Source organism: Mastigoproctus giganteus, chromosome 12 (assembly GCF_048544385.1).
Source record: "Mastigoproctus giganteus isolate SK-2022 chromosome 12, ASM4854438v1, whole genome shotgun sequence".
Taxonomy (NCBI): domain Eukaryota; kingdom Metazoa; phylum Arthropoda; class Arachnida; order Uropygi; family Thelyphonidae; genus Mastigoproctus; species Mastigoproctus giganteus.
This window is the reverse complement of record NC_143586.1, coordinates 130,454,075-130,479,741: the sequence shown is the minus strand read 5'-3', so window position 1 is coordinate 130,479,741 and position 25,667 is coordinate 130,454,075. Positions and strand designations below refer to the sequence as shown.

Below are 25,667 nucleotides of genomic sequence, written 5' to 3'. Positions count from 1 at the left end.
TTTAGAAGCACTAATTGAGTGCACATCAAAGCCAGCTGAAACAATCTGTCTCCTCTGCAGCTGGTACTTTTCAATGTTGCTGGATTTATGAAATAAACTGCCAAAGTATACAGAGTTCAATCGAATAGAAGCAGAAGGCATCAGCATCGAGAAACCAAGGAATATAACTTTTAAATTGTGTAGAAGATGAAATTATGTAGTTATGTTAAAGATGAAAAAGAGTTGAATACTATACTCAGTGCTTTTTTTGTGATGGTACGCAACAGTACGGCGTACCGGCACCTTTATTAACAGTGACGTGTGACATTTGGATGCAGTATACTTTGAAATTTGTAATATTCTGGAAATTTTTTTCACATGTTTACCTACTATTCAAATAAGCTTAAAATTATTTAACTAAATTTGCATTTTTCACTGTCTATTGTTAAGATATTTCTATATAAAACTGTATAACCATTTTTATAATTCTAAATTACTCAGTCGTATAACCATTTTTATAATTCTAAATTACTCAGTCGGCCCTCTTTCTAACAAAGTCCTTTTATAGTGAATTATTTTGACTTTCCCTTGGAAGTTACATTTAAAATACTTTCTGTTGAGCAAAGAAAATTTTCATATAGCGAACAGATTAGGAGAGAATTTACTACTTGGTACGCACTGTTCGCATTTCTGGCTGTTGTTGTTATTTGGTTTTTAGGAGCATTAGCAACTAAGGCCATATTGCTCCGGGATATGCGGTGGTCATTCCCTGACCTTTCCGCATCCTCCGTATTTGGTGGTGATGGGCTCGAATCCCGGTCTAATCAAGAAGCGTGAGCTACGCACTGCTGCTCCTTCCCACTTGGCTACGGAGGTGCCCCCATTTCTGGCTTTCAGGCAATTTAGGCAAGTAGTCCTGCTGCACGAATTAAGAGAACTAATGCATTCTACAACTTAGTGGTACCTGGTAAAACCTATCTGACCACCTGTCCCACATACAGAGGAGTCCGCTAGTCAAGAGTGAGCAGATCAAGGTGTATTCTCAATGGGCTCTGGCCCGCCTTCTACTGCAGTGGTGTTCAACCTTTTCCCGTACAGTGGCCATATTCAAAAAAATTCAGTTAGATTTCTTTAGTGTGTTACATTTTCCATATCTTGTTGCATGTAAAAGTAAAATTGAAAATATTCGAAAATTTTATTAAGTACAATACACAATTACATTTACTGAACATTTACATTTAATGAGAATTTTTTTGATAACTAACAAAATTTAAAATGCTGTTTTAGTTCACTTTCCTTGTGGGCCGTAGGTTGAACACCTCTGTGAATCAACTGTAAGCAACCCGTTCGAGAATTAGAAAAGTGATTTTCTTTTACCCTGACAAATAATCATCTGTTGTTTAGCGGAAGTGCGTTATCTACATTTTCCGTAAATTTTCCCTATCTCCGTTCACATGGTCACAGTACCTGAATATCCGAAGGACACTGACATTTTGGACAGTTTCAAAAAAAAAAAAAAAAAAAAAAACTATCCAAAAGAAAAGAAAAAATTCAAATTTAAGAACTAGTGACAATACTGATTATGAGAGATGGAAAACGAGGACAACGAATGTATTAATCCTTCTAAACATGAATTGTTGGCATTTGGTGAAAGTGAATTTAGAAAATTGTCAATTAGGTTACATACCAGTTTCATCAAGTGAATGTGAACGAGATTTTTCGCAAATGAATCTGATCACCAGCCCAACCAGCACTTCGTTGATAACAAAAACAGTTTCTTCACTACTGTTTCTTAAAATTGTAGGCCCACCGCTGACCCGCTTCGATCCAGCAAAATATATCGATTCATGGCTGCTTCAGAAATGTCATTCAGCAACCGACACACAAAGAGGAAGAAAAGAAGTCGGCAACAACCTGTGGCTCACAAGCTGCAAGCAGCTCTTTTAACACGTAACTGCGGTTCTTTAACTTTACAGCTCACATGAAGCACAATTTGAAATGGAGTTAGAGGACTTAAAAATCAAGGACATGTGGAGTGCAAGACTAAAATGCCTTAAAACTGAAATTGAGGATTTAGAGAGGCAAAAGGCTGCCCTTGCAATTCTACACAAATGGATGGCAATAGATGAGTTTAAAATGCAGACCAAATTGTGTTCAATGCGTAGAGTAGCTTACCAGACCCATATATAAATTTAAAAATATTTGCGTTTGGACTTCTCAGTTTTTGATCCGACGTATTTCTGCGAGCAAATATTTCTGAACATGAACTATATTAAAAATAAATCAAGAAACCATCGTGTGACCAATGTGAGCATGTTTAATTACGACATACTCGCATGATGTGGAGAGACTCGTTCAAGAAGTTCATCAGCACAAGTCACATTAATTTGTACCTAATTGGATGTTTGTTATGTTTTTTTCAGTATTAATAAATAATATTTCAAAAAATACATATTTTTTAATAAACACCTTCCCACTATTCCATTTCTTAAAAAACTCTCGTGCGGCTCTTCAGATTCTCTCTCTCCCTCCTTTTTTTTTAATTAGATCAAAAATGGCTCTTCACTCAAAAAAGGTTGCCCACCCCTGGCATAGGGTGTCAGATGAGAACTTAAAAATCTGGAATATTCTACAAAAACTTTATTATGAAATTGTTTTTACTTATGTTATTATTTTTTAACATAAGTAAACATTTTACATTTTACTTATTTTTTTTATATACTTGAATAATAAATTTATGCTTAATAAACTGTGTTAATATACTTAATTTGTTGTTCTTATTCTAAAAACATTACTACTAAAGTAACAATATCAGAAAAAAAAAATTTTTTAGAGTACTTTTCATATCCTTTGAATTTTCAATTTTTCCTGATAGCAAAGAACGAGTACCGGTACCTATTTTTTTTACAAAAAAAGCATCACTATACTTATACGTTGCTTGATCATATGTAGATTAATTATACGTTGCTTGATTACTTCATACATGAAATTTGGCGATTAACTTGATTAATACTGTAAAAAAAAAAATAAAATTCTGTCACTAAACCATAGTTTGAGATCCAATTTGAAATACTCTCCTGACTACATACACTCATCCTGCTGACAGTACTGTGTTTCCTAGAAATGTCTTCAGCTGATTAAAAATAAGATTCTTTCAAGCAGTTTGAGTTTTCAGTCAGAGGAACATACAAATTAAATATTTATTTGATGAAAGAAAGGTTAACAGATTACCACAATCTCTGTGTTTACCACACACACCTCCCATTTCACTACTCCAGATGTTCCAAATGCCTGTCCAGCTCAGCCTTAAATTTATTTAGGCTATCAACTTCCACAAAAAAGATGGAAGTCTGTTCCACCAATCAACTACCTGCTGGCTAAAGGCAAATGTCTGCACATCTATTCTACAACTGTCTTTACTCAGTTTGAATCTATGCCCCCTCAAGTTCTTGTTCCCCTCACAAATCTTTTGTTCCCCTCACAAATCCTGTTGCCCTTCTTTGTACTTGTTCTAGAAACACTACATCCTTCCTAAAATGAGGCCTCCAAACCTGTACACAGTACTCTAGGTGTGGACTGACCATTGCCTTGTATAACGGGATAACCACCTCCCTGTCCCTGCCAGCAAAATTCCTATATATCATTGACAAGACTCCATGACCTGCCCTGACAGCCCGTCTGCACTGCTTAGCAAACTTCATATTTGACTGCACAATTACCCCCAGGTCTTTTTGACTTTCCATTTCCCTGAGGGTAGTACCACCCAGTTGGTATGTTTCTCTACGGTTATTGCTACCCATATGCAGTACTTTGCATTTGACAATGTTAAACTCCAGTTGCCACTTCTCAGCCCATTTTCCCAACTTATCTAGATCCAGATGGAATAGCATACTGACATTACTGTCATCAACCCTGCCAACCTTTGTATCATCTGCAAACTTGGACATTAAACCTGATATACCTTCGTCAATATCACTGATATACAAAACAATAGGCCCAAAACTGAACCCTTGGGGAACTCCACTAATAACATATGACCACGAAGAGGTCTATTGATTACCACTCGCTGTTGTCTCCCACTCAACCATCCCTTTATCCATTGTAGTAACTTACCCTTAATGCCATATCCAATTTGTACAGCAGTCTTCCGTGTGTAACAGTATCAAAATCTTTCCTGAAATCCAAGTATATGATATCAAAATTATTTTTGGAATTCAGTTCCTTTGTGACCCTATCATAGTATCCAATCAAATTGGTCAGACAAGACCTCCCTTTAACAAACCCAAGCTGTGTCTTAACTATTACTGCAGTCTTGTCTAGATGATCCTGCAATGTTTTTTTAACCAGTGCTTCCATTATTTTTCCCGGAACACAAGTTAAACTAACAGGTCTATAGTTACTTGTGCCACCTTTTAAACCCGACTTTGTGAATTGGTGATACATTTGCATGTCTCCAGTCTATGGGTACCTCCCCTGAGTCCAAAGAAGCTCTCATAATTATTAGCTAAGGGTTTGCTTACTTCCTTTGCTGCCTCCTTTAATATAACACATGGGTTGTGTTAGGGTAGCTAAGAATAGAAACAGGTGAATGTATACTTGCGTGTACACCAATGCTAGGAGTTCAGTAAATAAATTTGATGAATTTGAGGTATTGCTCAAAACATCAAAGGCAGATATTGTTGGGATATCAGAGACGTGGTGTCACACAGATATAAGGAATGCAGAACTGGAATTTGGGGAGTACAATGTGTATAGAAAGGATAGACAGGACAGGAGGGGAGGAGGGGGTTATGCTATTAGTTAAAAAACACATAAAATCCAAGGAAGTGAAGCCAGTCGACATTGATGGACAGGGCAGTGTCGAGTCAGTTTGGTGTGACATAAGCATAGGTAAATCAAAATTGAGAGTAGGAGTGTGCTATAGGCCTAATATGAGTATAATAAGATACTGTACAGGGAAATAGAATGGGCCAGTAAATCAGAGAGTCTTATAATGGGGGATTTTAATTTCCCAGATATTGACTGGAATTTGTGGGTTGGTCACTCACACACTAGCAAGGCTTTTGTGGATTTATTGGATGATTGTTTTCTACACCAGCATGTTCGGGAGGCAACTAGAGGGAGTAATACTCTTGATCTGATTATTAGTAGTGATTCTTCATGCATTAGGAATCTGCAGATAAAGGAACCACTGGGTGGCAGTGATCATAGTGTGCTGAAGTGGGATTTACTCAAGGAGGTAACTACCATCAGAGGTAAAGGGAAGGGTTTTTGCTTTCGTAAAGGCGACTATGATGGTCTGAGACAGTATTTAAATTCTATACAGTGGGACCAACTGATGATGTTACCAACAGCAAATTCAAAATGGGAAGCATTCAAGGAACTAATCTTGGAAGCTACGAGGCTTTACATACCAACCAAGAAATATTGTTCAAGGTTCAGGCCTAAATGGTTGTCAGATGAACTAATGAGACATATGGCAGAGAAGAAAAATGCATGGGATACATACAAATTAATGGGTGACATGGAAGCCTATGATAGATATAAGTTGGTCTGTAACCAAGTCACAAAGGAGATTAGGCAGGCAAAGGCAGATTATGAGAAATCCTTGGCAAAGGATGCAAAGAAAAACAGAAAAGAGTTCTTTACCTATTTAAACTCAAGAAGGAAAGGGATGAATCAGATTGGTCCACTGGATGTTGATGGTTCAACAGTTGAGGATCCAGCTCAGGTGGCTAACAATCTAAACGAGTATTTTGCATCTACATTCACACATGAGGAGTTATTCAGGAAGGGGAATGTTGTAGGTGAAGTAAACATTGGCAGTGAGCTAGATGATTTTCTAATAACTGAGAGGAAAGTGGAGGAGAAATTGTTGAGGATAAACATAAAAAAGGCACCCGGGGTGGATGGGATCTATCCAGTTATATTAAAGGAGGCAGCAAAGGAAGTAAGCAAACCCCTAGCCATAATTATGAGAGCTTCTTTGGACTCAGGGGAGGTACCCATGGACTGGAGATGTGCAAATGTAATCCCAATTCACAAAGGAGGATCAAAGGCTGACACAAGTAATTATAGACCTGTTAGTTTAACTTCGGTTCCAGGAAAATTAATGGAGGCACTGGTTAAAGAAGCACCGCAGGATCATCTGGACAAGAATTCAGTTATAGCTCAGACACAGCATGGTTTTGTTAAGGGCAGGTCTTGTCTGACCAATTTGATTGGATACTATGATGTAGTCACAAAAGAACTGGATGCAGGGAATAACTTTGATATTATATATTTGGATCTTAGAAAGGCTTTTGATACTGTTGCGCATGGAAGACTGCTGCACAAATTGGAGAAGTGTGGCATTGGAGGCAAATTGCTGCTATGGATAAAGGGATGGTTGAGTGGCAGAAGACAGAGAGTGGTAATCAATGGACACTGCTCAACGTGGACTAATGTTATTAGTGGAGTTCCTCAGGGTTCAGTGTTGGGTCCGTTGTTGTTTTCGGTGTTTATGAATGATATTGATGATGGGATATCAAGTTTAATGTCCAAGTTTGCAGATGATACAAAGGTTGGCAGGGTTGTTAAGGACACTACTGATGCTATGCTGCTGCAACAGGATCTGGAAAGGTTGAACAGATGGGCTGAGAGATGGCAAATGAAGTTTAACATTGACAAATGTAAAGTACTACATATGGGAAACAGTAACCCCAGAGCAACGTATCAACTCTGCAGTACTACACTGACAGTGGTGGAGAATGAAAAGGACCTGGGGGTAATTGTGCAGGCAGATATGAAGTTCTCTGAGCAGTGCAGACGAGCTGCAAGAGTAGCTCATGGTGTCTTGTCAATGATATACAGGAATTTTTCTAGCAGGGACAGAGATGTGATTATTCCCTTGTATAAGGCATTGGTCAGGCCACACCTTGAGTACTGTATACAGGTCTGGAGGCCTCATTTCAAGAAGGATGTAGAGCTGCTGGAAAAGTACAGAGAAGGGCAACAAGATTAGTGAATGGAACAAAGGGTTGCTCTTACGAAGAAAGGCTTAAGTTTTGCAAATTACAGAGCCTGGAGACTAGGCATCGGCGAGGTGATCTGATAGAGGTGTATAAGGCTTTGAATGGCTTGAGCATGCTCAATGCCGATGGGATTCTTCCTCTTGCTCAGAATAATCACCTGAGAGGGCATAAATTCAAATTGAGGAAGGACGGATGTCGGATAGATGTGCGGAAATTTGCCTTTAGCCAGCGGGCAGTTGGTTTGTGGAATAGACTCCCATCGCTTGTTGTTGAAGTTGATAGCCTAAACAAATTTAAGGCTCAGCTGGACAGGTATTTCGAACGAACGGAGGGGTGAAATGGGAGTAGTGGTTGTTTTTTTTTTTGGCTGATGCTGAATAAGCTTGCTTTCTTGCATCATATGCCTCTACTAATGCTAATGCTAATAACTGGATAGATTCCGTCAGCTCCGGGTGCCTTTCTTATGTTTAACTTCAACAATTTCTCCTCCACTTTGCTCTCAGTTATTATAAAATCACTTAGCTCCCTGTTATAGCTTGATAAACTTCTGGCATTCCCCTCCTTGAATAACTCCTCATGTGTGAATGTAGATGCAAAATACTTATTCATTTTATCAGCTACCAGAGCTGATCATCAATAGTCAACCCATCTATGTTAAGTGGTCCAAACTGATTCTTCCTTTTCCTTCTAGAATTTACATAAGTAAATAACTCTTTCCTGTTTTTCTTTGCATCCTTTGCCAAAGATTTCTCATAATCTGCCTTTGCCTGTCTAACCTCCTTTGTGACTTGATTACAGACTAGTTTATACCTGCCATAGGCTTCTGTGTCGCCTGATACTTTATATGCATCCCATACATTCTTCTTCTCTGCCACTAGCCTCATTAATTCATCTAACATCCATTTAGGCCTAAACCTTGAACAGTATTTCTTAGTTGGAATGAAAAGCCTAGTAGCCTCTAAAATTAAGTTCCTGAGGGCTTTCCATTTAGAATTTAACATTGGTAACATCATCAGTTGATCCCACTGTATAGAATTTAAAAACTGTCTGATATTCCTGTAGTCACCTTTACGAAAGCAAAAGTCCTTCCTTTTTAGCCATGATAGTAGTTACATCTTTAAGTAATTCCCATATCAATACATTGTGATCACTATCACCCAGTGGTTCCTTTATCTGCAATTTCTTAATACATGAATAATCACTGCAATCATGGTGAGCTACTGCAGCAAAAAATTATCAAACAAATTAGGCTATGAAATGGCAGTTGAAGCAAGGATAAGGCGGTAATTATCCCTCTATGCAAGGCCATGGGTAGGTTGCCTCTTGAGTACTATACACAGGTCTGGAGGCCTCACTTCAGGAAGGTTGTAGATCTGCTGTGATGGGTGCAGAGAAGGGTAACCGGATTGGTGAAGGGATCAAAAGGGTGCACTTACCTAGAAATGCATCAGTTCTGCAAATTTCAGTGTCTCCAGATGCTGAAATTTGCAGAACTTAGGCACCTGTGTGGAGATCTGATTGAGGTGTTCAAGGCCTTGGGTTAATGGCATTCTTCCTCTTGCTGAGACTACAAACATGATTGGGCATAATTAAAGTCGAGGAAGGATGGTTGGAGGATAGATACGCAGAAGTCTACATTTATCCAGCAGGTGTTGATTTTTGGGGCAGGCTTCCATCTGATGTTGTGAAAGTGGATGATTTGAACAGATTCAAGGAAGAACTACAAATTCTTGACGGGTTTCAATGGGTGAAGTGTGTGGTTGTTTTTTTGTTTTCTCTTTGGCTGATGCTATAAGTTTGCTTTCTTGAACCATTTGCCACCACTACTACTATTGCATACCCCGTCTCAAAATCTCATCCTTTATCTAAACCTTGGTTTTCCAATAAATGTCCTAAGGCTTTTCAAGATAACAATGTTGCATATTGCAGTTGTCCAAATCTCTAAGTTCATTTTCTGCCTACACCAAAGCTCGGAACAATTGTAAAGCAGTCATTAATCAGTCCAAACTGGATTTTAAAAGGGGATGATGTATGAGAATTCTATTTTTCTTTTCATAGATTGTATTACTGTTTTAAATCTTCTGATATCAGTGTTTCTCACTGAGAGTGAGAAGAAGCAAGTTTTCTAAGAATAGAAAATTTGCTTCTTGTCCACACTGTGGATGAGTATTATGGTCTCACCAATGCTCTTGGCTACAACTTTTGCTTATTTCTACTCAAACCTTTTTTAAAACTGGATGGCTCTGTTGCTATCTCAGCTAAAGATAAAGACAACCTGCTAGCACTCTACTTTTATTCTAACTCTTCTCTTGATGATCTTCATAAAATGCCTCCTACCATTCCCATTACACTCCATTCAATGCTTCCTCTGGTCTTGATTTGATTATCAGTAGTGATTCTTCATGCATTAAGAATCTGCATGTAAAGGAACCATTAGGTGGCAGTGATCACAGTGTGCTGAAGTGGGATTTACTCAAAGAGGTAACTACTATCAGGGGTAAAGGAAAAGGTTTTTGCTTTCATAAAGGTGACTACAGTGGTCTGAGACAGTATTTAAATTCTATACAGTGGGACCAACTGAGGATGTTACCAGCAGCAAATTCTAAATCGGAAACATTCAAAGAATTAATCTTGGAAGAAACTAGGCTTTTCATACCAACAAAGAAATATTGTTCAAGGTTTAGGCCTAAATGGATGTCAGATGAACTAATGAGACGTGGCAGAGAAGAAAAATGCATGGGATACATAAATTAACAGGTGACACGAAAGCCTATGATAGATATAAGCTGTTGTTATGTTGTTTTATTTGGTTTTTATGAGCATTAGCAACTAAGGCCATATTGCTCCGGGGATATGTGGTGGTCATTCCCTGACCTTTCCACATCCTCCGTATTTGTTGGTCATGGGCTCGAACCCCGGTCTAATCAAGGCACCTCCGTAGCCAGGTGAGCAGGAGCAGCATGTGCTACACACTGCTGCTCCTGCTCACCTGGCTACGGAGGTGCCTAGAGAGATATAAGCTGGTCTGTAAACAAGTGACACAGGAAGTTAGGAAGCCAAGGCAGATTACGAGAAATCCTTTGCAAAAGATGCAAAGAAAAACAGCAAAGAGTTCTTTACTTATGTAAACTCTAGAAAGGAGGGGATAAATCAAATTGGTCCACTTGATATCGATGGTTCAACTGTTAATGATCCTGCTCAGGTAGCTAACAAACTAAATGAATATTTTGCATTGACATTCACACATGAGGATTTATTCAGTGAGGGGAATGCCAGAGGTGTATTCAACTCTGGCAGTAAGCTAGATAATCTTGTAATAACTGAGAGTAAAGTGGAGGAGAAATTGTTGAAGATAAACACAAGAAAGGCACCTAGGGCCGATGGGATCTATCCAGTTACAGGTGACAACGCTGATCATTCTTTCCGGAAAAACAGCGCTAAGTGAATCCGCGCTAAGCGAGCGCCGCTTTCCCATAAGGTAACATATGTATTTATGAGCTGCGGTCGGTGCCATAGGATATTTCCTAATGAAAAGATGCACAAATGTCGGTCAAAATATTTAATATTCAAATATTTGCACATATAAAATATTCTGCATTGCATACGTATAATTATGTGGTAACTACTTGCGTATCAAAAGTAAATTTAAAATTCCAATTAAAATAATGAATTTAATTTAATTGATGAATTTAATCATGAAAAATGTGTGGATTTTGAGTTGAACTTTGGCCCTCTTCCAAATAAACTAAAAGGGGTATTAATTTTAAATCCCCTGCAGCGTTACAACCAACAATAAAGTCAACCGATCCTTCGCCGCTTTGAAACCTGGCATGTTTTTTTCTTCTTTCAATATGAAACTTCTTTTAGGCATTCGTTTCCACAAAAGTCCTGCTTCAGCTATGTTAAAAACTTGTTGAGAAGTATAACACATAATACCCCTCTTCAATAATTTTAACAAGTTCTTTTTTGAAAGTTTCGGCTCCTTGATCTGCACTTGCGGCTTCTCCCTGGATTTTAAATCTATTCAACCAGCCCTTACCAGTTTTAAATGGTTACACTTTTTTTTTTTTTTTTTTTTTTAGGCGAGTTTTCTTCAGATCATCATATTGGCTAATCTCTTTCTCTCTCTCTTTTTTTAATATTTAACTTAACTGAATTCTGCATTGGAATATTATCTTCAATAAAATTAAAGTCTTTCCATTTCAATCCTAATAGCCGGCCTAGTCCTAGTTGCTTGCAGTGGAACAGCTATCTTTTCCTCTGCTAAAATTAATTCTTTATTTTTTTATAATTGTTCTTACAGTTAAAGTTGCAAGTCCTAAATTATGGCACACATCCGTTTGTCGTTGACCGGAATCGATTCGCTTCAAAACGTCTAATTTAATTTTCAAATTCAGTCTTTTTCTTACATTTATAGTCTTCGTACTGCACCCAGACGTTGTTGCTTTTTCATTCCTATCAGTCATTATTAGCTCTTCAAAAATGTAACTGCGTTGGTTGAATTAATTATGATACAATGTTCAAGTAAACTTTCCATTATGCACGATGTCTAATGCTATACTGAGTGATGACTAGACTTCGGATAAATGCATATAACGCAAATATTACAAGCAATATACTTGATCATTTTTTAAAATGTTGATCTCGGAACTTCGTAACAAGTCACTGTACTGAAACTAAATTAGCGTGCGAGAAAATTTCACTGAGCATGGGAAAATTTCACTGAGCATGGGAAAATTTCAAGTCGGCGTGGGAAACGTTTTACTGCTGTTTTGCTATTCATTTTCAAGCTATAGACTCCATCAAATGAAACGATTTCGTTAATATGTCAAAAATGTAATCTGTAAAAGAGCGTTATAGTCAGATACGGGTTATAATATAAGAACAGCGTTATAGCGAATCAGTGCAAAGCAAACCGCGTTATAACGGGGGCCTGCTGTATATTAAAGGAGGCAGCAAAGGAAGTAAGCAAACACTTAGCCATAATTATGAGGGCTTCCTTGGACTCAGGGGAGGTACCCATAGACTGGAGATGTGCAAATGTGACACCAATTCACAAAGGAGGATCAAAGGGTGACACAAGTAATTACAGATTTGTTAGTTTAACTTCTGTTCCAGGGAAAGTAATGGAGGCACTGGTTAAAGAAGCATTGCAAGATCATCTAGACAAGAATTCAGTTATAGCTTGGACACAGCATGGGTTTGTTAAGGGGAAGTCTTGTCTGACCAATTTGATTGGATACTATGATATGGTCACAAAGAAACTAGATGCAAAGAATAATTTTGATATCATATATTTGGATCTTAGAAAGGCTTTTGATACTGTTGCACATGAAAGACTGCTGCACAAATTGGAGCAGTGTGGCATTGGAGGCAAATTGCTGCTATGGTTAAAGGGATAGTTGAGTGTAAAAGACAGAGATTGGTAATCAATGGACACTGCTTTTCGTGGACTAATGTTATTAGTGGAATCCCTCAGAGTTCAGTGTTGGGTCCATTGTTGTTTTCTGTATTTATAAATGATATTGATGATGACATATCAGGCTTAATGTCCAAGTTTTCAGATATATACAAAGGTCGGCAGGCTTTTTAATCACACTATGCTGCTGCTGCAACAGGATCTAGAAAAGTTGAGCAGATGGGCTGAGAGGTGGCAACTGAAGTTTAGCATTGACAAATGTAAAGTACTACACATGGGAAAAAGCAACCCCAGAGCAACGTATCAACTCTGTGGTACTACACTGACAGTGGTAGAGAATGAAAAGGACCTGGGGGTAATTGTGCAGGCAGATATGAAGTTTTCTGAGCAGTGCAGGCAGTCTGCAAGAGTAAATCATGGTATCTTGTCAATGATATACAGGGATTTTTCTAGTAGGAATAAGGAGGTGATTATCCCCTTGTATAAGGCAATGGTTAGGCCACACCTTGAGTACTGAATACAGGTCTGGAAGACTCATTTTAAGAACAATGTAGAGCTGCTGGAATGTGTACAGAGAAGGGCAACAAGATTAGTGAATGGCACAATGGGTTGATGGGTTGTGCTTACGAAGAAAGGCTTAAGTTTTGCAAATTACAGTGTCTGGAGACTAGGCACCTGCAAGGTGATCTGATTGAGGTGTATAAAGCTTTGAATGGTTTCAGCATGCTCAATGCTGATGAGATTCTTCCTCTTGCTCAGAATAATCACCTGAGAGGACATAAATTCAAATTGAGGAAAGACAGTTGTAGAATAGATGTGCGGAAGTTTGCCTTTAGCTAGCAGGTGGTTGATTGCTGGAACAAACTTCCATCTGTCATTGTAGAAGTTGATAGCTTAAATAGATTCAAGGCAGAACTAGACAAACATTTGGAGCGAGTGGATGGGTGAATCGGTGAAATGAGAAGGGTGGTTTTTTTTGGCTGATGCTACATAAGCTTGCTTTCTTTCATCATGTGCCTTTACTAATGCTAATGAAATCTTCCATCAAAAAACAATGTCAGGAGCATTTTGCACAATCTTGATGTCAAGAAAGCTCCAGGTCATTATTGTCCCATTTCACTTACTTCTACTCTTTCTAAAGTTGAAGAATATGCTTTTGGCCATCTCTAACTTCCAACTCTTCTAAAACCTGAAGGCTCTGTTGCCACCTCAGCTTAACATGAAAAAGCATATGGGGTGGATGGGAGCTATCTAATTATAATTAAGGGAGGCAGCAATAAACAAACTAGCCATAATTATGAGACTATCCTTGGATTCAGGGAAGGTCCCTATGGACTGGAGATGTGCAAAGGTATCCCAAATTCATAAGGGGGATCAAAAAGTGACATAAGCAATTACAGACCTGTTAGCTTAATCTCTGTTCCAGGAAAAATAATGGAGCCAACTGTTTAAAGAAATAAATGCAGGACCATCTAAGACAGAAATGCAATCATAATGCAGTCACAGTGTGAATGTTAAGGGTCGGATTTGTCTGATTAATCTGATTTGATACTATGATGCAGTAACAAAAGGACTGGATGCAGAATATAATTTCGATATCATTTACTTGGATTTCAGGAAGGCTTTTGATACAGTTGCACATAAAAGACTTCTGAACAAACTGCAGCAAAGTGGCATTACGGGAAAGTTGCTGTTATGGATAGAGAGATGGTTGGTTGAGAGAAGACTGTGAGCAGTTATCAGTGGGCACTGCTATTCATTGACCATTTTACTATTGGAATCCCCAGGGTTCAGTGCTGGGCCCATTGTTGTCTTCATTATTTATGAATGATACTGATGAAAGTATATGAGACAACGTCTAAGTTCGAATATGATACAAAGGTTGGCAGGGTGGTTAATAACAATAAAATCTAAAAAAATTAAAATGGGCTGAGAAATAGCATTTTAGATTTAATATTGACAAATGCAAGATTACTTCATATGGGTAGCAGCAATCGCAGATTAACATACCAACTGTGTGATACTACACTCAGCATAGTGGAAAATGAAAAAGATGTGGGGTTAATTGTGCAGTCAAATATAAAGTTCTCTAAGCAATGCAGACAGGCTATCAGGATAGCTCATGGTGTTTTGTTAGTGAAATACAGGAACTTTGTTAGGCCAAGGTTAGGTTACATCTCGAGTACTGTATACAGGTATGGAGGCCTCATTTTTGGAAAAATGTAGTTCTGCTGCAATGTGTGTGCAAAAGTGCAATGAAATTGGTGAAGGAAACAAAAGGGTGCTCTTACCAAGAAAGAGCTTCAGTTTTGTAAATTGCTCCATCTGGAGACTAGGCACCTGTGACAAAATATATTGTGGTGTTTAAGCTTTGAATGGATTGAGCAAGCTCGATGCTGATGGGATTCTTCCTCTTGCTCAGACTACTCACATGAGGGGACATAAATTCAAGTTAAGGAACAATGGTTGTAGTATATTTCTGTGAAAGTTCCCCTCAGTCAGTAGGTGGTTTGTGGTTGTTGAAAAAACTTCCATCTCTTGTAGTGGAAGCGAATACTTTATTTTGTGTGTGATGCTCTATAAGCTTGCTTTCTTGCTTCATTTGCCAATACCAATACTAAAGTAACGGAGAAAAAAAAATTAACTTACAACTCCTAAACAAACCTTCCAGCCCAATCAAGGACCTCCAATGTGGATTCTGTTAGTATCGATCCAATGATGATATACTGGCTTATGTTACACATCTGTTAACAAATTTAATCGTAAAGTTTGGTGAAACCAAGTAGTTGCCCTTGACATTTGAAATGCTTTTTGTAATTGGGTATCCAGTAGGGGTGATGGCAGATGGCTCTATCTTCTAACCTCTCCACTAATGCCAGTGTTCCCCAAGGTTCAGTTCTCCCCCCCTTTTCCTCTGTATATCATTGGCCTTCTTCCATTGACTAGAAATCTGCATATTGCATTTCACTTTCCAGTTCGAGAAACCTTGCCCTGCACAAACAGCTTTAACTTCTACTCCTTAAATGCTGATCTCCATGCAGTTCTCCAGCGGGGCAAAGATAACTTAGTTAATTTCAATCCTTGTAAAACTCAGTCCTATCTTATATCTCACAAAAAAGGATCCTTCTGCTCCTATACTTATCTTCAACAACATTAGATTCTAGACAAGACCATATATCTCTATTAGGGATTATCCTGACTTCTAATCTCTCTTGGCACAAGCACATCATAAATATTGTTTTCTCTGCTTTTAGAAAACTGAGTTTTCTCTCTTGCTCTTGACATCTTTCCTTCTAAATGGCTACTCACTCAGTACAAATCTCAAATCCGCCCTACCATGGAATATTATTCACACATCTTGGGCAGTATCCCCCATAATCTCTCTCTCAAGCTTCTAGACTCCATACTAAAGAGGGCAGTTAAGTTAATTAATGACCCATCTCTTACATTGTTATTTGGTTTTTTTTTTAGGAGCATTAGCAACTAAGGCCATATTGCTCCGGGAATATGCAGTGGTCATTCCCTGACCTTTCTGCATCCTCCGTATTTGGTCGTGACGGGCTCGAACCCTGGTCTAATCAAGAAGCGTGTGCTACGCATTGCTGCTCCCATCTCTTACAAAGTCTCTCCATTCTCTGTCTCATAGGTGTTCTGTTTCTGCTGCTGTCTTTTCTATAGATACTTCCATGGGCCCAGTTTATCTAAATTGGCTTCTATAATTCTGCTTCTCTTCAAACTTGTCCGAACACATACTCCAACCAGCCAGCATCCTTTTACTGCCATCCTCAAACTCACAGAACCAACTTTTCTTCTTCCTCATCAGACGCAGACTGCCACAAGACTTACTGGAAGAAACCCTGGTGGGCTGGAGGCCGGTGTGATTTTGAACATAAACAATATGACCATAAACACTCGTATGAGGCTGCTACAAGTTTTTCCTGGTAAGAATTTTTGATGCAGTCTGCCTCTGTTCCTCATTTATTCCTTCAACTTCCATTTTTTGTAATAACCTCTCTTCACACATATTTCCTGAAATTATCTTTCCTACTTACCTGAAATTACTAACCTACAGAAATTCAAGTCTGATGTCAACAAGTATCTTCTTTAATTTTCAACCCACCCTCTGCCAAATTTTTGGGAGGCATTAATTGCATAATATTAAAGCAACAAATTAAGCCACTATTTACTAAAAATGTTTTATAATCACCATATCACCTAAAAAATAATTTTAAATTATTTTACATACTGCACTGCTTATGGCTCCCATGCATGTGACATTACTGTGAAATTACAGAAATCTTTCATCTCCATAGCCCGATACAGACAGCACCTTCACTTTGCCCACCTTTGCAAGTCTCACAACATTATTCCTAAAGGTTTTCTCTACAAGTCACCCTTCTCTCATAACCATATGGAGTGTGCCTGCCTCAGCTTTGGCTTAAAGACCCTGCAGATTTGGATTAGCTGCTTACAGCAAGATCTCCAGAGAGCCTCCATCAAGAAGGCCATACACACCCTTGAGCTTAAAGATTTGGTTTCTTCTTCAACCTTTTCTAGCCTCATCCAGACTTTGTTGTCAGGTGGTCTGCAAGCCTAACTTATATTGTTCACGCCAACAAGATAAGTTCAACAGCTTACTTTGAGATGCCCACACACACACACACACACACACACACACACACACACACACACACACACACACACACACACACACACACACACACACACACACACACACACACAGACCCTGCGGTCGATCACTCTTGCTTCATTCTGAATCTAAGCAGCAAACACTTATTCAGGGAACAAGTGGAACTTCTCACCCTCGCAATGAAGTTTGTGGTATTACCTCGAAGTCATCACACAACTCGCCACGGGAATAGAGGCATCTTTAACCCACCTACCTGAAGAAACTGCAAACAAAATTTGCTGCAAGGCCACACCAATCTTGCAACGTGTTCTTCAGTTGCTTCTAACCTCAATTACTGCCAGCTTACCACTCTCAGTTCGCTTAGGAGGGATGACACCACTGTCATTCTGCTGGCTGACAAGGGACATCGCGCTGTAATTCTAGATCGATCCAAGTACCAGGATAAAGTCCTATCCCTTCTACATGACATCGGCATTTAGGAACTGGTACATGACTTTCCCCATCAAGATCTTGGAGCGGTGGGAGGCCAGCGTCAACAGTTTGGTCCACAGCTGGTTCAAATCTAAGAAGATTTCAAAAACCACACATTGGAATTTGCACACAACTGGAAGTCAACTTCTCCAGTTTTATGGACTGCTGAAAATATATAAACCAGGCATCTCCTTACAACCAGTTGTCTCTTGTTGCAATTTGCCAACATATGAACTATCCAAATTTGTCTCTGGATTACTAACACCCCTCGTGGGTAACACAAACCGTACTGTCTCAAACAGTGGGAAATTCTTGCGCCTTGTTTCTAACCTCACCATCTCTGAAGACCAAGTTATGGTTTCCTTTGATGTTCTCTTTGTTCACATCAGTTCCTGTTCAACAAGCCATCGCATGTGCAAGACAACTTTTAGACAACTAGTTAGGACCTCACTATCTGCAGAGGACATTTGCACTGCTCTCAGCTTATGTTTGACTGGCGGTGTAGTTATGTTTGGTGACTTCCTCTTTAGGCAGATTCAAGGCATGGCCATGGGTACCCCTGTCAGCTCGATCACGGAGAATATTGCTGTGGAAGAACTGGAGGGCCATGCATTCTTAAGCTTACCGGTTCCCATCGCCTTCTGATGATGTCTTTGTAGTCATCCCCCCGGGGCTCAGAAACCCAGTTTTCGCGGTATCTCAACTCCCTGTTGTCCCTCGTCCAGTTCACTATCAAACTAGAGTCGGACAATGCCCTCTCCTTTCTGGATGTTCTACTGCGATGTGTGGGCCCACATTTAAGAACCTCAGTCTGTCATAAGCCAATGTGTACTGGCCAATTCACCAACCTATAAATCGGCACACACCCTCAACCAGCTTCTCACTACCGTGCATGCCCTATTCACCTGTGCCTGGACCTATTTCAGCTCCATGGACGACAGATATGAAGTTTCGAAAGTAAAAACAGATCTATCTAACCGTGGCTACCCTGCCTGTGCCCTGGAAAAATGCGATCTGCGAACCCATGAACTTTCCACAATGATGACATGATCTCGATCGCCTTTACCCCTTATTATCCTGGCATCCCACAACACCTCTCTAAGATTCTGCAGGCTCACTGGATAAAACGCTTACAGCTTCCCAGTAAAAAACTGCAATCCCTTCTTTCGAGGGTAAAAAGGCCTATACCCTCCCTGCTATGCAGCGGCTTGGTGTATCACATTGCCTGCTGTGACTGTGGTAGTTGCTGCATTGGGGAATCCGCCAGGAGGCTCCTAGACCAGATCTCAGAGCTTGAGAGAGCCAGTGGATCTGCCAACTGGTCTTCTCAACATGGCCCGATATCGAAATCGACCACTTGCACAATAACCATCAATGAGTATTGTTCGAATCACTCCATATATCCAGTTGTCATAGTACTTTTAATTGCAACAAATGCATGCACATACATCCAATCATGGAGGTGGTTATCCTGCAGTGTGATAAATTTTGGCATGCACTTCATGTGCATGCCCAGCATTTGCAACTACAAGCACCTAGTTCTAACAAGTGATTATCTCTATTGTTGCTTGCACTCATGTCATGCTTTCTTTGCCTTACATCACCATGCCTGGCCATTCTTTGTTTCATACTAACGTTTACATTCAAGCTGATGAAGAGTCCCTCAGACTTGAAACTCTACCTTATTTTATTTAATTTATTCTATTCATTTAGTTTACCTTAAAATTGTACCTGTAGTTTCTGTTAAAGGTTACTTACTACCTTGTTTGTACCTGCAATTTCATTATTACTATTACTGTTCCTCCGGTGGAGAACAATATTCATACTTAATTATAAATTGTTATTAATTTTGTCTTTATATGTAACAAATATTATAAACATGAGACAGTAACATGAAATCATTCATATCCCTTTTTTCCAAGGTTCTTGTGACATTCACATCACAAGAAAATTCTGAATGGCTGAAAATACAAAAAATAATTATAATACAGTAGACTTTCAAAATAACGGCACCTTCAAGGATTCAAGGTGCCATTATTTCAATTTTTTCATTATCTAGCAAGTTTAATTTCTAATATATTTAATACAGAAATAATGAGGCCAAATAAGAAATAGAGAGATTAAGAATGCAATTTTTTTAACTGCACATAAAAAAATATAAACATGTTGACGATCCAATGTTATATTCTGCCATTAATACACTTCTGCTTATCCCCGTTCTATTTTTTTTATTACATCAAGTTTAGGCTATGCAAGTAGCACAGTGGTATCCACACACCAGATGCAAAAGGCCCGGGTTCAAACCCCGGTGATGAAGCAAGGAACTTTTATAGGCATTTTTCACTCTGTGGCTGAGTTAGTAGGCTTAGATAGAAAGGATTTTTACCCCAGTTTCTGGGATTTTTTGTCCAGCAAAACAGGCAAATCAACCAGAGAACACACACAATTTACAAACAAAGTACACAGGAGTATATGAATTAACTTTCTTGGTGACCCTAATGTAATAGTTTGGATTATATCAAGTTTGTCACTAAGCTTTAATGTTGTTCTTCTTTCGTTCTCTGTATGAGGTTTATTAAATTTAGGAGTCATAGTGAGGGGTTTTTAATTTAAAATAAATGTAAAACAGTGGTATAATCTGTGATATCAGTACAGAATTCACTTTCAAAATGGCGAACATAATCAAATTATTTTGCAATTTTGCAAATTATTCAAGAAGGTTAGGTGGAACAGGGCCAGGCTATGCCTGCAGGGGTAAAAGTTGATGCATTGTAGAGCAGATATCATCTTTTAAGGGCACAAAGGGTGATATTGTTCTACATGCTGGAACTAATGACATTAGGAGTAAGAGATCTGCAGATTTACTCAATGAGTACAGGTCAATGTTGAAAAAAAGTCGCAAGTTAGGGTTGAATGTGGTTAGTTAGTTAGTTATTTGGTTTTTAAGGAGCATTAGCAACTAAGGCCATATTGCTCCGGGATATGCGGTGGTTATTCCCTGACCTTTCCACATCCTCCATATTTGGTGGTGACAGGCTCGAACCCCGGTCTAATCAAGAAGCATGTGCTATGCACTGCTGCTCCTTCCCACCTGGCTACGGAGGCGCAGGTTGAATGTGAAAGTGTCTGTAATTCTGCTCAGACACAATGGGAGGGAGTATATGATGAGAGCCTTGTCAATCAATTCGGCCTTGGAGAGATTGTGCAAGACTCATGGGGTAGAATTTTTTTTTTCAGCGTGGTATGTGCTTGTTGACAGGAGAGACTGCTTCTACAGGGATGGGGTACACTTAAATAGAAAGGGTGCAAGAATATTTGCTATGGAAAGATTGTTAGGTGGGTCAGAAAACTGCTAGCTTTAGGGGATACAAAGACTAAAAGGTTAACAGTGGCTGCAGGCAGAGGCAAAAGTGATTCTTGCACTGCTTCTATTAGAATGAGCAGCAGCAGCCTGGAAAGCAAGGTGCTGGAGATTTCCAGGACTGCTGGGAGTCATAGTGGAACAAGTAAATACATGGGCTGTGTTAGCATAACTAAGAGTAGAAACAGGTGCATGTATACTTGCATGTACACCAATGCTAGGAGTATAGTTAATAAATTTGATGAGTTTGAAGTGTTGGTCAAGACATCAAAGGCATATATTGTTGGGATATCAGAGATGTGGTGTCACACAGACATAAGCAGTGCAGAATTGGAATTTGGGGAGTACAATGTGTACAGAAAGACAGGATATGAAGGGAAGAGGGGTTATTCTGTTAGTTAAGAAACAAAAAATCTAAGCAAGTGCATCCAATTAACATTGATGGACAATGCAATGTTGAGTCAATTTGGTGTGACATAAGCACTGGGAAAGGTAAAATGAGAGTAGGTGTGTGTTATAGGCCTAATGAATCTGATGAGTATAATGAGAAATAGTGGGCCAGTAAATCAGAATGTCTTATAATGGGGGTTGGTCACTCACACACTAGCAAGACTTTTGTGAATTTATTGGATGACTGTTTTCTACAGCAACATGTTCAAGAAGCAACCAGAGGGAGTAATACTCTTGATCTGATAATCAGCGGTGATGATTCATGCATTAAGAATTTGCAGATAAAGGAACCACTGGGTGACAGTGATCTCAATGTACTGATGAGGGATTTAATTAAAGATGCAACTACTATCAAGGATAAAGGGAAGGGCTTTTGCTTCCGTAAAGGTGAATACAGGGGTCTCAAACAGTTTTTAAATTCTATACAGTGGGATCAACTGATGATAAGCCTTCAGGGACTTAATCTTGGAGGCTACTAGGTTTTTTGTTCCAACTAAGAAGTACTTCTCAAGGTTTAGGCCTAAATGGATGTCAGATGAAAAAATGAGGCACGTGGTAGAGAAGAAAAACGTATGGGATGCATATAAATTATCAGGTGACACAGAAGTCTATGGCACATATAAAATAGTCTGCAATCAAGTCACAAAGGAGGTTAGGCAGGCAAAGGCAGATTACGAGAAATCTTTGGCAAAGAAAGGATGCAAAGAAAAACAGCAGAGAGTTCTATACGTATGTGAAGTCTAGAAGGAATGGGATGAATCAGATTGGACCACTTAATGTAGATGGGTTGATTATTGATGATCATGCTCAGGTAGGTGATGGATTGAATGAGTATTTTGCATCTACATTCACACATGAGGAGTTATTCAAAGAGGGAAATGCCAGATGTTTATCACTCTCTAACAGGGAGCTAAGTGATTTTGTAATAACTGAGAGCAAAGGACAAATTGTTGAAGTTAAACATAAGAAAGTCATCTGGGGTGGACAAGATCTATCCAGTTATATTAAAGGAGGCAGAAAAAGAAGTAAGCAAACTCTTAGTCATAATTATGAGAGCTTTCTTGGACTCAGGGGAGGTCCCCATGGACTGGAAGGGTGCAAATGTATCACCAATTCACAAAGAGGGTTCAAAAGGTGACAAATAACTATAGACATGTTAGTTTAACTTGTGTGCTGGGAAAAATAATGGAGTCACTGGTTAAAGAAGCATTGCAGGATCATCTAGACAAGACTGCAGTAATAGTTAAGACACAGCATGGGTTTGTTAAAGGGAGATCTTATCTGACCAATTTAATCAGATACTCTGATGTGGTCACAAAGGAACTGGATGCAAAAAATAATTTTGATATCATATATTTGGATTTCAGGAAAGCTTTTGATACTGTTGCATGTGGAAGACTGCTGGACAAATTGGAGCAGTATGGCATTAAGGGTAAGTTGCTACAATGGATAAAGGGATGGTTAAGCTGGAGATGACAGAGAGTGGTAATGAATGGACACTGCTCTTCGTGGACGAACGTTATTAGTGGAGTTCCCTATGGTTTGGTGCTAGGTCCATTGTTGTTTTGTGTATTCATCAATGATATCGATTAAGGTATATCAGGCTTAATGTCCAAGTTTGCAGATGATACAAAGATTGGCAGGGTTGTTAATGACAGTAAAGACAGTAATGCTACTACTCCAACTGGATCTAGATAAGTTGGGCAAATGGGCTGAGAAGTGGCAACTGAAGTTTAACATTCACAAATGCAAAGTACTGCATATGGGTAGCAGTAACCCAAGAGAAATGTACCAACTGTGTGATAATACATTCAGGGAAGTGGAAAAGACCTGGGGGTAATTGTGCAGTCAGATATGAAGTTCACTGAGCAGTGCAGACTGGCTGCCAGGGCAGGCCATGGAGTCTTGTCAATGATATATAGGAATTTTGCTAGCAGGGACAGGAGGTGATTATCCCATTATACAAAGCAATGGTCAGTCCACACCTAGAGTACTGTGTACAGGTCTGGAGGCCTCATTTTAGAAAAGATGTAGAGTTGCTAGAATGACTGCAAAGAAGGGCAACAAGACTGTTGCCTGGAACAAAGGGGTGCTCTTACCAAGAAAGGCTTAAGTTCTGCAAATTGCAGCAACTGGAGAATAGGCACATGCAAGGTTATCTGATTGAGTTGTATAAGGCCTTGAATGGGTTAAGCAAGCAGAATGCTGATGGGATTCTACCTGTTGCTCAGATTAAGAACCTGAGGTGGCATAGAGTCAAATTGAGGAAATACAGTTGTAGTATTGATGTGTGAAAATTTGCCTTTAGCCAGCAGGTAGTTGATTGCTGGAACAGACTTCCATCTTTTGTTGTGGATGTTAAATAAATAGCCTAAATAAATTTAAGGCTAAGCTGGACAGGCATTTGGAACAAATGGAGGGGTGAAAGGGGAGGTTTTTGTTTTGGCTGGTGCTGCACAAGCTTACTTTCTTGCTCTTCTGCTAATGCTAAATACAGTAATCACGTGACTTGCCGTTTTCTTTTTTCGGCACTGAAAGACATCTGTGCTGCAAGTATACATCCAATCTCAATGTGCCGTTGTTTCGACAATCTACTCTACATTGCTTCAGGTGTCTTTCTTTTATTCCAATCATTATTATTTTTCTTATGAACCACCTTCTTTACATATCTGCCAGGGGAAAAGGTTGATGACTTTGTAGAGCAGATATCATCTTTTAAGGGCACAAAAAGGTGATATATTTGTATACGCTGGCACTAATGATATTAAGAGTAGGAGACCGGCAGAATTACTTAACAAGTACAGGTCACTGTTGAAAAAAAGTCGTAAATTAGGGTTGAATTTGAAAGTGTCTGCAATTCTGCCTAGACACGATAGGAGGGACTATATGATAAGAGCCTTGTCGATCGATTCGTCCCTGGAAAGATTGTGCAAGGCTCCAGGGGTAGAATTTTTTTCAGCCTGGTCTGTACTTGTTAACAGAAGGGACTGCTTCTACAGGGATGGGATACACTTAAATAGAAAGGGTGCAACAATATTTGCTGATGCTATCGAGGCAGTGTTAGGTGGGTCGGAAAACTGCTAGCTTGGGGGAATACAAGGACTAATAGATTAACAGTAGCCACTGGCAGAGGTGAAAGTAATTCTTGCACTGCTTCTATGGGAATGAGCAGAAGCCTGGAAAACAAGATGCAGGATATTTCAGAGACTGCCGGGAGTCATTGCGGTACAAGTAAACACATGGGTTGTGTTAGGGTAGCTAAGAATAGAAATAGGTGCATGTATACTTGGATGCTAGGAATTTGGTAAATAAATTTGATGAATTTGAGGTATTGCTCAAAGCATCAAAGGATATTGTTGGGATATCAGAGACGTGGTGTCACACAGATGTAAGGAATGCAGAACTGGAATTTGGGGAGTACAATGTCTACAGGAAGGATAGACAGGATAGGAAGGGGGGAGTAGGAGGGGTTATGCTTTTATTTAAGAAACAAAATCCAAGGAAGTGAAGCCAGTTGACATCACTGGACAGTGCAGTGTCGAGTCATTTTGGTGTGACATAAGCACTGGGAGATCAAAATTGAGAGTAGGAGTGTGTTATAGGCCTAATGACTCTGATGAGTATAATAAGAAACTGTACAGGGAAATAGTGGGCCAGTAAATCAGAGAACCTTATAATGGGGGATTTTAATTTCCCAGATATTGTAGGTTGGTCACTAACACACTAGCAAGGCTTTTGTGGATTTATTGGATGATTGTTTTCTACATCAGCAGGTTCAGGAGGCAACTAGAGGGAGTAATACTCTTGATTTGATTATCAGTAGTGATTCTTCATGCATTAAGAATCTGTAGATAGAGGAACCACTAGGCAGTGATCACAGTGTGCTGAAGTGGGATTTACTCAAAGAGGTTTGTTATTTGGTTTTTAAGAGCATTAGCAACTAAGGCCATATTGCTACTCAAAGAGGTAACTACCATCAGGGGTAAAGGGAAGGGTTATCGCTTTTATAAAGGCGACTACGATGGTCTGAGACAGTATTTAAATTCTATACAGTGGGGCCCACCGATGATGTTACCAACAGCAAATTTAAAATGGGAAGCATTCAAAGAAATTATCTTGGAAGCTACTAGGCTTTACGTACCAACTAAGAAATATTGTTCAAGATTTAGGCCTAAATGGATGTCAGATGAACTAATGAGACATATGACAGAGAAGAAAAATGCTTGGGATACATATAAATTAATATGTGACACAGAAGCCTATGATAGATATAAGTTGATCTGTAACCAAGTTACAAAGGAGGTTAGGTAGGCCAAGGCAGAT

At 39.2% G+C, this 25,667-nt stretch overlaps 1 protein-coding gene across 2 annotated transcripts in view; it reads right to left on the bottom strand.

Annotated features, from left to right (window-relative positions):
* The window catches only part of LOC150077428 (choline/ethanolaminephosphotransferase 1-like), a 188,617-nt gene that overhangs the window by 124,256 nt on the left and 38,694 nt on the right, over positions 1 to 25,667 (bottom strand). The gene's annotated exons all lie outside the window — the stretch shown is intronic.